This window comes from Centropristis striata, chromosome 3 (genome assembly GCF_030273125.1).
Source record: "Centropristis striata isolate RG_2023a ecotype Rhode Island chromosome 3, C.striata_1.0, whole genome shotgun sequence".
Lineage (NCBI taxonomy): Eukaryota > Metazoa > Chordata > Actinopteri > Perciformes > Serranidae > Centropristis > Centropristis striata.
This window is the reverse complement of record NC_081519.1, coordinates 19,211,657-19,224,029: the sequence shown is the minus strand read 5'-3', so window position 1 is coordinate 19,224,029 and position 12,373 is coordinate 19,211,657.

Here is a 12,373-nt window from a genome sequence, read left to right as displayed (position 1 = left end):
TCTAATTAAACAGGTAAAATACATAAAAATTCACCCCCTCAGTTGTCATGTAAAAATTGTTGTTGTTGTTTTCAAGGCTATGAATGTTTATTTCTGGTGTGAAGTTGGGCACCTAAAAAATGGGGCTCTATGGGGATTGACTTGCTTTTGGAGCCAGCCTCAAGTGGCCATTCAAGGATCTGTAATTTTTGGCACCTCCACATCGTCTCCAGGCTGCCGCTTGGCATAAATCAGAACAGTCTATACTCATTCAGGAAGCTATTTTGATGAGACAATGTAATTTAAATTGAATGAACTACAAGTAAAGCAGTCAATGTCCCTCTCATTCCTGCCTGTCCACTAGACAAGCTTGAATTTACAGCCGACTGGCAGAATTGTTATAAGTGTGAAACAAAACAAGATTAGCAATGCCTAAGTGCTTGGGAACAGTTTAAACGTATTCAGAGAGCGACGTCTGATGTGTTTCGCACTTATTGTACAGTCAGTCACTTTGTCTCCTGTCACGACCATATCAGTGATGTAATGAAGCGAGCAGTAGTTATTGCACAACGTCGAGTCAGCTGTCATCTCTCAACATTGGGACAGAAGAGACAGCTGGAGATCTGTCACCAGGATGTTGTGTTCTTTAAGGCTGACCCACAGTTCCTCATCGTGTCTCAAATGTACCACGGAGAAGCTGTGATTTCACTCCATGCACAATCAAGCACAAAGGAAGGAGTAAACTCTCTGTGGCACATGGTCTGAGGCGTACAATCGAGGATCAAGTAACTTATCAATTAATCTGCAACATCTAGAATTATGATGAGTTCACTCTGTTGGGGTTAGAAATGGGTGTTTAATCTCCTCTCAGCTCAGCCACAGAGGGTCTACTAACAGACGGTATAGCTCTTTGTCTTAATCCACAATAGATTCAGCTCTGACATCATATGATTTATATCCTGTGTATGTTTTTTTTACTTGAAAACTTAGTTCTTAGCTGTTATTCTTTCCCCAACAATCTTCCAAATGTTTTTTGTAGTGTTCCCAGTACTTTTGGTCACAGACAGACTGTGCTGTTTCACTGCAAACACTGATATCACAACGACATCCATGGCCTTGTAGCATCACAGCGCTCAAGCTGGAGTTGCTATAGCAACGCCCGATCAGAGGGGTTATTTTTCTGTGTTTGTGAACATATTGAGGAGATGACGGGGAAAAGATGATTTTATAATCAGTCACCAGCTAGATAGCATTTGGTTCTTACCAGCAGTGGTGGAATGTCACTAAGTACTGTTCTCAGGTAAGGTTTTGAGATACTTGTACTTGAGTATTTCCATTTTAGTCTAATTCTACTGTGCTACATTTGGAGACAGATATTGTCATTTTACTCCAGCAGTAAGTACTTGTTACTTTGCAGAATTCATACAAAATATACAGTGGTGGTCAAAATTATTGAACACCTGAAAGATCTGACCAATTTTTGCCTCCAAAACATGATTTAATTTCATAATATTGATGAAACAGGCAGATGGTTGCTCTGAGCACAACAAATATCAGACGAAGTGAGTCCCACTGTTTTTATCCACTTTTAACTTTAATATAATAAAGTCCACCTTTTCCAGCAATTACAGCAACACATCGCTCTGGCATGGTGTCGATATATTTCCTGAGAACTTCAACACTGATGTTATCCCATGCCCTCTGCAACTCTAGCCAAAGGCATTCACTCTAAATGTACGATAGATCTGTCGAGTTTATTTTCCAACTCACCCAGTAAGTTGTCTTTTTGGGCCTGGATTTATTTTCCAAGAGGACAGTGACCCAAAACATTCTTCTAACTGTTGCCAGAACTACCTGCGACAGAAGGAATCTGCTGGAACATTGAAAATGATGAACTGGCCCCCTCAAAGTAGGACTTACTTTGTTAATAATTCTGATAGCCATCTAACCACAATTTAGAACCGGGAAATCCACACAAGTGTTGCTCAGGTTCATCCTTACATATCTGATATCCTAATGGGAGGGATATATCAGACGAAGTAAGTCCTACTTAAATTTCCAATGTTCCAGCAGAGTCCTTCTGTCGCAGGTAGTTCCGGCTACAGTTAGAATAATGTTTTGGGTCATTGTCCTCTTGGAAAATAAATCCAGGCCCAAAAAGACAACTTACTGGGTGAGTTGGAAAATAAACTCGACAGATCTATCATACATTTAGAGTGGACGCCTTTGGCTTGAGTTGCAGAAGGCATGGGATAACATCAGTGTTGAAGTTCTCAGGAAAAATATCGACACCATGCCAGAGAGATGTGTTGCTGTAATTGCTGCAGAAGGTGGACTTACCAAATATTAAAATTAAGATGTGGATAAAAACAGTGGGACTCACTTCGTCTGATATTTGTTGTGCTCAGAGCAACCATCTACATGTTTCATGAACATGAAATTAAATCATGTTTTGAAGACGAAAAAGGTCAATATTTTCAGATCTGTAATGTGTTCTAATTATTTTGGCCACCACTGTACATCAATGTTATTGGGAATTTAGGAAGCCTCTTTTATGAATGAATGATACCTTGCATGGGGCATTAAATATGTAAATAAAAGTGTTTTATCATAAATGCTATCCCTCCTATTTGGAAGACCCAAAACAGTTTAGGTGAGATTTGTTATTACATCTGTTATGTGTGTCCGTCCAGTTTGAATGAAGTGTGTTTTACAAAGAGTTAACAGGGCTAGTCGTCGTTCAGTGTGAAAGAGAAAAACTTTGAGTCAGAAGGTGTAAGGTGTTTAATAAGGAAAATAGGTGTCATAATATTGGACTGCTCAATTTTTCAACATCCTATTGGTCTGACACATAAATATATGGGTCTGTCTGCCCAATAATCAGTATATACACACTGGAGTCTTCTCAAAATGTATTATGTTACAGTACTGTTCAGAGCAGACCTGGGCATTGGGCAGCCTGCGGGCCACATCCGGCCCGTTGGCTGTCCTTGTCTGGCCCTCGTGAGGTTACCCAGAAATTAGAAATCAATACAACCGCAGTGCTTTTATTTTGAAGGCGATTTACATATATCTGAGTTACCCGAGTTACCTCGGTACCTTGTCAAAAACACATATTGCTTTTTGCATAAAGTTAATATTTGCTGCATAACATACATACTCTATATTGTTTTTGTGGTTTGAATGTATGTTTAGTAGCATGACGGTCGACTCTTTAACTGATAGTTCACAAGATTTATTTAAAATCGCAGCTCCATGAAAATAAAAATAAGACATTCCTTGGTCACCTTGTGAATCCACTGTAAGAGCTACGAGGTGGAAAACAATAACAAACATTAGCATTAGTACTTTAGCAAACAAGCACTTTTACTATAGTTAAGACAACAAATATAGCCGCTAATATATATGACAGAAGAAAATAAACTTTAACAAACCTTTTGCCCTGTCAGCCAGCCACTATAGAAGCCTTTTTATACTTTATAACAACTTTATATGAAATATGACGCACTCGTTATTATTTTCCGTTCGTTTTTCATTTTACTGTTCCGCCTGTTATTTTCTGTCACTACCTTTCAAAATTAAAGCACCCGTTTCACACTGGACGGCACCTTTTCAAAAATAAAAGCATCACAACATTGTAAAACACCTAGAAAATTTACAAAAATGAAAAAAAAAAAAATCCTATAGGAACCTTGCTAAGGTCATTTACAGTTGTGTTTAAAATAAATGGAAAAGTGATATAGTGATTGGAGTATTTACTACATTTTAATGCTATATTTGATTTACTCCACATTAACAGCCTAACATGTATTCTTATCAGTAGCAGCTCAAAACGAGATAATTTACTGTATTTTATAAAGTGGTTAAATTAATATTGAGCAGAATTTAGTTCAGAGTTTTGGTCCGGCCCCCACAGCCTTCGTGGTATTGGTCATGTGGCCCCTTGGGAAAATTAATTGCCCACCCCTGGTTCAGAGGTTTAGGCACAAAAGACAGATCTCATCTTTGGACTACATGGTCGGTCAGACCAGTGGGACGTCAGAACAGAGTCCAGTTTTTTCTATTAAAAAGCTAAAATAACTTGTGGCTGTATGCTTATTATGAATACCTTTAAGTGATAGCAACAACAAAAAGTATTTTATTTGATACCCCTTTTTCCAGAAGCATTCAATTGGGTAAAATGCCACCACCACTCCCTCCCAGACAAATTATTTTTACATGAATACATTACATGCTACAGACTACATCACGTCAAATACATCATGCTGGATTTCACCACACCACAGACTGCATGAGTTGTAGCTGGTTGTTACCTTAAAGGTATCTGCAACCACAAGGAGGGAAGCTTGGAATGTGGGGAAGCAGCCCTACTTGTTAAAGAGTATTTTTATACTTCACTGCTCACCAGCATGACAACACTATTTTGTTTTTTTTTCTTTAAAAAGCCTGAAAGAGTGGTAAATGTCAGCCTGTTATTGTTCCTTGTTACCGAAACACGCTGGAAATTTTGATGTATCATTATTATTTGTCCATATTCTTTTGGTGAATGGATGGTCACCAAAATATGGTTCCTCTGGCAAGACCCAGCGCATGACAGGATCTGCTGAAACAAGCTTTTCAACAGGAGCCCTTCTGAGATGTGAAATCATAAAGGGCACAGTGTGATTTGATATGAACCCTGCAGAGGGAGTGCTGCTGACACTTTACGGACACTTTTAAAGGTCAGAACTGGAGGCATCAACAGCAATGAATGTAAGGATGCAAATAGAATATTTAGTAAATGTACATAAGTGTTGCAGATTGTTTCACTTATGACCACTGATTTATGCAACATATTTTAAAAATAGTTTATGAAGAAAAGTTTTTAAATTATCATCACTGTCTTTCTATTTTGAAGCTTCATACTGACAAATAGTTGCTGTGCCGTACTTTTCTCACTGTGTCAGCGTGCAGAATCTTGTGTCATTATTCCTGCAGGAAAAGGCCGTATGAGTTTATATGATTGCATGACATGGACATTGTTATTGCGAACACATCCATCCAGAGACGGGATGAACGTTTCCCCATCACAGCCCATCACGGCACTCAGAAGCCTCTTTAAAGCCGCCACATCCATCCACTTCCCCCTTAGCAGGATTTTTTTAGCATCCTGCATCATGGCCAATGGTGAAATTGACATTAAAATTAGAACAACGGAGAGGCTGCAGATAGTATATGTAGGATCACTTTTTTTGCTCTCTTACAAAATACATCAGAAGAGAGTGCTTTTGAACTATTTTGGTGGCAAAAATGTCAGTACTAAAGGAACAATGTAGGAGTGGTCACTGTGAACTGGCTAAAGCTGGACCGAATTCTCCTATTCTAGCTTTTATTGAGGTTTTCAAATATACACAGTTGCCCGTAAAGTTGTAATTAAATAATTTTTACCTCTTTCCATGAAATGATTGTGACAATGTGATTTATTCTTGACAGATAACATGTATATCTTCTCAAAACTTTATTAATTAATCTCTTCCAAACATATCACAATGAAAGTGAAACCACAATTAACAGAGGATTGTGTCTGAAAACTAAATTATTCCAACTATATGGGCGACCGTGTAGCCCCCCCCCCCCCCCCCCCCCAAGAAATTTCTCTAACAAAATCCTTAATTTGAATTAAGTGTTTTGTGGAATTAAATTAGGTGTTTTTTTTAGTAATGGCCTAAGAAATATACTGTTATATTGTTTAAGCCGATTGTTTTTATTTATTTTTTCATATATCTATCTATAAAAGCAAGAAGCGTCTGTGTGTGTGTGTGTGTGTGTGTACGGTGTGTGTCTAGGGCATATCTCTCTGACCGTTAGTCAGACTGACCTTAGATTTCGTATGTGGCTTGCCCATGGCTCGAAGGTGTGCATCCTCGATTTTGAAGATTTTTGAATTCATTTTTCAAAATATCATTATTTACGTAGGACGTGTTGCAGCATTGCACTGTTTACAATCGGACGCCTTTTAGGGGAGCTCCACCCTATTTTGTGATAGGCCTACACCTGGCCAGTAACCCAAATAGCTCTGGATTTCCACACCTGACTCATCTCATCTGTAAGTCTATTTAGCCTACCTATCTTTCGGAGTTTTAAAGTGTGCTACAAGGTTCGATTTTCCAATAATAGAATAGTTTCCAGCGAATATCAATGTTCAATGTGTATGTGCTGGAAGGTGTGCGTACCTTATGAAAAGTAAGTGTTTTATGTAGTTGCAGACGTTGTAGTGGTCTGCATGTAATGTGCAAATTTTGTTATATGCGATTAGCATGCTCAGCAGAGATTTAGCTTTATTCACTTCTTATGTTGCATCTCCCACTATACAAATACTTCCTACAGGCACTGCACTAGTATATATAATTTAATCATTTTGTTGGTGGATAGTCCAACAAACAAAGTACGTTGTCCCAGCAGACTGGTGTCAGTGTCCTGTTTGCAACTAGAAGTCAACTTTTGAGTGAACTTGCATACTGTATGTGTGAATTTATTAGCTTCAGTGTGAACTATGCAATGCATATCCAGCAGTTACGTAGAGATGAAGTTAACTGAAATCCTGTTCTTGTTTCCTAACCGTAACCAATTAATTTTGTCACAGCGTTAAAAGAGTTGAATAAACAGCAACCATTTGACAGTGTTAAATAGAATAGTTATTATTTTGTAGGATATCATAAGAACTGTTGTGCATACTTTTCCAGAAGACATCATACATACATGTTCATGAGAATGTAATGAACATTAATGTAGCCTAATCTTGTTTAACTGTGAAGAAATACTGGGTTTAAAAAGAATGAATAAACACGCAAAAACTGAACTTTTCAGTACAGCCCTGGCTGACCTCATGGCTTATTATACATTTTTGATTGCTTTTCATTTACAATAAATACAATGTAAAACAGATATTAGTTGTCTGTAGTACCACTCGTTTTCAAATGTAAAAATAGAAATGTAGGTCTTGTGTCAAATTTTTAATCTCTCAAATGTATTAGAAATGCCAACTCTTTAATGTCTCTGAACAATGAACAAATCCCAGAGTGTCCTAGTACGTCTAATATTTCTTTAGCAGCAAAGAGATTTTAATTTGGGACGAATGTGTAGAAATGTTATATTAGATTGTGACAAAAGATAGAGTTTTCTTATGCTTAAACGAAAAGCTGATCAAAGAGAGTATTACTGACCATTCCTCCCTTATAAAGCTGATTAGCCTCCAGCAGGTGGATGTGTTTGTATTGAACATTTAAGTGCCGGAGCTCAGAGGATTTTTCAATGCGGGCATACAGCCAAGTGGAAGAGCTGTTCAACGTTCAAATGTCTTCATGTCTGTTTATTTATGGCAGGTACTGTATATCAATGCTTGCCAAGATTCTCTGTGCTATTTTTGGCGCTCCTGAAATAACACAGTAAGCTCATTTTTGTCAAAGGCTTTGAGGGCTTAATTTAGATTATATGAATGAATACCCATGGTCACTGTGGTGATAAAGCTCCACAGATTTACTTCTGCAACTTTTGTAACAGAAAGAAAAGCTGTTAGCAAGGTGAAATAATATGGAGCTAAATGCTATAACTATAACACTTACAGTAAAAATTCTAATTTATTAGTTGTAGTAGGGTTAGCTTAGCTTAGCACAAAGACTGTGAACAGACGTATAACCAGGCGGCAATGTCCGTGTCTGAGCATGGAGGCCAACCAGGAAGTGCCTTGAGCCTGCATTCTACCGAAAATTCCAGTAGGGGGTGCTAAGTTTGGCTGCAAAAAAAATCATTTCAGTGCAAAATTTGAAAACTTCTCACTTTTTTTTTCTCACAATTTTCAGGACAACACTATGGTCTCAATCGCTAGTAAAAAAATCTTCTTCAAGACAATTTGATCTCAATAGTTCTAATAATGGCCCCATTTAGAAGAAAATAGAAGATAAAGAATCGTATGATTGGGGCGTGGCTACCTTTGATTGACAGGTGGCTAACAAGGCGAGCCCTCATCAGGAGAGAAGAAATGCAAAGCGCATCCCGCCGTGTACCTGTTTGTCCTTGTCCGTGTTTCCGCCCAGTTTCGTCTTATAACTTTGACCCTTTCACACTGTAATGTCCCCTATTGACATGACATCATTTAAAATGTCTTGTTCAGCGTTTGGTTGTACTAATAGACCCTCCAAGGAGTCTGCTCTTCAATTTTTCAGGTAAGGTTGTTTTTAACATCCCAGTTGATGCTACAGTTAATGTTAACATGAATTACTAATGCATCTTGCTAACCAAGCCAGCTAGCAAGCACTAGCATTAGAGGACAGCTAACGTTAGCATTTAAGACAAAATGCTAACGTTAAATTATTACTTGTCAGTCAGTCAGAGTCTGTTTTAAAAAAACAGTTAATTCATATATATATATATATATAAACAGATTATTTTAAAGGTATTGCTTTGTGTTTCTGGTACATGTGAAACAGTTTTTGAAATGCTCTGAATGTTTCTGTGTTCTTTATTAATTGTATTAGCCATGAATCTGCTCGGAACTGTAGATAAAAAAATTAGCTGGCTGAATTTGGCACTGAGTGGAGTCTCCAATTAGACCGGTTTGATAGATTGAAGACTTCAGTTATCCTGCTGCAAAATAACCTGTACCAAGCATCAGTATTCATGTTGGCACATCACCATGTAAGATCTGCACTCATAATTTACAACACTCTTTTACGCTGTTAATGTACGTTTGCAGAACTTAAAATAATTGTTTAACAATGAACTCAGTATAATCATTTGCTGATAAAATTGGCTATCATGGAGTAAACAATTAGGTTTATTCCATTTGCTTATTTTCAGTCACCTCAAGAGAAAATGAGGGCAGTATACACCATTGTTTACACAAATCATAGGTGCTGATTTTTATGCGGGATGTAAAGCAAAAACATAGTCACAGGCTGCAGGACTTATTTATGGCAATGTAAGATTGGAAGATTAAATACTAAGAATATGATCAAATTGTTTAAAAACAATACAGACATTCATGTACCTGTCCTGACAAGCCGGAATTCATTGTGAACCATCATGTTTTAACATTTGTGTCTCTCTCATATTTGAAAGCTATCCACATTGTGAAAACTGGATGACCAGTGCCAACAGAAGGAGGACATCCTCAGTGGAACAGCGTATTCAGTGCCGTACATCTGGTTGTGAAGAAACCAAACAGCATTGACAACATCCTTCGTTCTCGAATGACTTGTGATGACGATGCCAGAAAACCACTTCCAGTTCAGCTTCCTCGGATGAAAAGTATTTTGTTTGTGCTACTTCATTAATGGTGTTGTTAGATAGGTGACATTTAACATTTTAAAGAAAGAATATTACAATTAATGAATTTGATTTACCAAAAGGGCTTTTCGTTATGCTGTAGCTGGAATTGGCCAGGCAGAAGTCCACCTAGTAGGAACATGGTACTCCTGTAAACAATGTGTACTGTTGACAGAGGTGTGGACTCGAGTCACATGACTTGGACTCAAGTCTGACTCGAGTCATTAATTGGATGACTTTAGACTCAACTTGACAAAATGTAAAGAGACTTGCAACTCGACTTTGATTTTAACGTCAATGACTCGTGACTTCACTTGGACTTGAGGCTTTTGACTTGAGAAGACTTGCTACTTTCCCCCATACCCAAAGATTAAAAAATATGATATTAAGGCTCTGTATCTTTCATTGTGTGTGAGTGTCTGTGCGCGTTGTGCTGTCGGCACAACATCCAATCAAATTAGATCCATGTTGTTTTGATCCGACAGCATTCATCCAATCAAATCGCAGGACAACCTATGAAGAGGAACGGCCAAACAACCCGGCAGTTAGAAAAAATGATACCAAAGGTAATTTGTTCGGCTATAACGCAACAACTTCCAACTTCGTTCGACATTTGAAGTTGCACAAAGAACGGTAAGTTTTGAATGAAAGCTAACGTTTCTTGGCTTAGCTGTTAGCTGTAAACTCACTGATAACGTTACATTGCAAACGCGGTAATGTGGTGCGTCCACTGCAAGTTCACTCCCTTATTCATATTTTAAAGTGACTTTTTAAAGCAGGGTTGTATGAGGTACTTATACATAACGATAGTCAATGTACTGTATCACACACAGTAGACGGCGGTCAGCAGCAAGCATATCTTTGCCACCTACAAAGAGTCAAGGACTCTGTCTGCAGCTTTTGACACAGTTGACCACAACATCCTCCTTCAGCGCCTCCATCACACCATCAGACTCTCTGACTCCGCCCTGAGCTGGTTCCAGTCCTACCTGGCTGGAAGAACAGAATATGTCTTCCTGGGAGGGGCAAAGTCAGAGACACAGACTGTCACCTGTGGTGTCCCTCAAGGGTCGGTTCTCGGCCCCACCCTGTTCACCCTCTACACTCTTCCCCTTGGCCACATCATAAACCAGCATGGAATATCATTCCACTGCTACGCTGACGACACACAACTATATATAAAAACTGGTCCATCACTATCATCATCAACATCATCACCGTCATCATCTTCATCAATACTGGGCACCTGCCTTGAGGAGATAAAGGCGTGGATGGCAAAAAACTTTCTACAACTAAACAGCTCAAAAACAGAAGCTATCCTAGTTGGTACACCACACCAGGTCCGGTCATCTCCCATAACGCACATCACCTTCTCTGGTCAGAACATCCCCCTGTCATCTACAGTCACCAACCTGGGTGTAACAATTGACACTCACCTCACCTTTGACACCCACATTAAACATATCTGCAAGACCTCCTTCTACCACCTCCGGAACATCTCCAAACTCCGCCCCACACTCAGTCTGTCAGATGCAGAAAAACTGGTCCACGCCTTTATCTCCTCAAGGTTGGACTACTGTAAGGCACTCCTCATCGGGACTCCTAGCAAGAGCCTCCAAAAACTGCAATATATCCAGAACAGCGCTGCTAGGGTCCTGATGAGGGTGCGTAAATATGACCATATCACACCCATCCTTCACTCACTCCACTGGCTTCCTGTTTCATCCAGGATCGACTACAAAATCTCTCTACTCACCCATCAGTGCATCCACGGAAATGCCCCACCCTACCTCAAAAAACTCCTCACACCACAAACCTCCTCACGTAACCTCAGCTCCGCAAACAAACACACCCTACAGCCCCCCAGGACTAAGCTCCATACAATGGGCGATCGGGCCTTCTGCTCAGCTGCTCCCCACCTGTGGAACTCCCTCCCAGACCACCTGAGGGCTCCGCAAACAACAGACTCTTTTAAAAAAGGCCTAAAAACCTTTCTTTTTAGAAAAGCCTTTTATTAAATGTAACATTGTGCTTTGGCCTTTTAACCTGTTTTTAATCTTGTTGTACTCTGTAACACCTTGAGATTGCTTTTAACAATGAAAAGTGCTTTACAAATAAAATCTATTATTATTATTATTATCAAGGCCAGTTTAAATGTACGCAATATTAAGAATATGTGTACCGTTTTAGCTTCCTGTCAGACGGACTTTTCCGACAGGAAAACGATTGTTGTTGTTCTCACTCTCCAACAGTCCATTGACAGCAAGTTTACCTTGCAGCAGACGTGAGTTTCGTGTGCTGCAAGGTAACGTTAAAATTGCTGGTGTGCTGGAGAGTGTGAATTAACAAACAAACTGAATTTTCTTGACAGAATGGGCTGTCTTGACGGCAATAAGGTAAAGTAGGTAAAATATTCTGTATATGGCGTACACTTAAACTGCCATTGATTTTATTAGTTTTGCCTCTTGCTTAGATACGTTTAGCTGCTGACCTCGTCCACAATGTAATGTAATGTAATGTAAAGTCATGCTGTGTCTGCTTATCTGTACTGTGAGTGTGTTGACCTCAATCTTCTGTGTGTAGTCCCTCATACAACCTCACCTCACACATCCTGAACAATGCCTTCTAACCGGAAATACGTTTTAAAATACATGACCAGTGCTGTAATCTGCTACAGCAGCAACTGTAAAGTAATGTTTACCACACACACACACACACACACACACACACACACACACTCATGCACACACACAATACAGTTCATATTAACACAATGTTAAGATTGATATTAATAATAAGTAATAAAGTTGTTTCAATAAAATTAATTTGTGGCTATAATGGATTTTCTGACATCTGTTTAATATGCTTATGTAGCAGGTTCAGATGTGAATTCCACAAAAAACATTTATTTTTGTTTATTATATTTTGTTTTAATCTCCTGCCTGTATGTGAGTTTTACCTGAGTTGTGTGTATGTGTGCGGCGACTGTCGGCGTGATGACGTAGGACCATACGTGCGCGCTCCTTTCAAATCTATCTTCTGTTTGACCGGAGGTAAGCACAAAACGACTATTCTCTTCCATTAAAAGTTG